The 719-nt window shown below is 38.0% G+C and overlaps 1 non-coding gene across 1 annotated transcript; it reads right to left on the reverse strand.

Annotated features, from left to right (window-relative positions):
- Positions 1–252: 252 nt before the first annotated feature.
- On the reverse strand, positions 253–375 carry LOC119057589 (small nucleolar RNA SNORA28). The gene has a single exon (XR_005084118.2). It is a non-coding gene; the product is annotated as a small nucleolar RNA SNORA28 (small nucleolar RNA).
- Between the last annotated feature and the right edge of the window lie 344 nt (positions 376–719).

Here is a 719-nt window from a genome sequence, read left to right on the forward strand (position 1 = left end):
AATGCCTGAGTGAGTTTAACTCATTAATAGTCGCCTATATATGTTCTGCTAAATTTGGTAATTTTAGACTAACATGAATGCATTTTAGGGTTTAGAGAATTCCGGCATGGCTCCAATTCAGTATTTTACTAACATCACAAGACTCCGACTGCACAGGTGCGTACACAGATAGTCGAACACCCATAATTTGGAGGAGGGCTACAGATTCATGACCAGTACTGCCTTGCATGATGACGGTTTTCATGTTTTCACGCTGTCTGAGTCTATATGACGGCTTGTCTCATGCAGAGAGCACCGGCCTGGGCTAGACGCTGTTGCTAGAGCAAGTTCAAATTGTGTCAGACGGTTTTGATCATCTGCCACAGAATGTTGCTTGCAATGATGTTTTTTAATTGCTGCTCTTCTTGCTTCTTAATAGCAAATTATTGTTAGTTTTTCTCGTCATTATCAATTTAGTTTGTTGTGGGTTGTTTTTAACCCCACACTATGTACTAATGAATATTTATGATTTTTTAGGCTATAATTTTCCAAAACTACTCCAGCACGTATGCACTACGCTCAAGAATGAATCATCTACATCCTTATTACTAAAGCAGATGTACACGTATATTCCCCTATAATTTGCTAATGTGAGAACATTTTTCTAGTAATGTGTGCAGTGCTTGGAATTTTAGCATGCAAATTACTTAAAATCTACCAATAAGGCAAGTCTCACACAA

This window comes from Artibeus jamaicensis, unplaced genomic scaffold (assembly GCF_021234435.1).
Source record: "Artibeus jamaicensis isolate MK-2021 breed Jamaican fruit bat unplaced genomic scaffold, CSHL_Jam_final contig_354, whole genome shotgun sequence".
Taxonomy (NCBI): domain Eukaryota; kingdom Metazoa; phylum Chordata; class Mammalia; order Chiroptera; family Phyllostomidae; genus Artibeus; species Artibeus jamaicensis.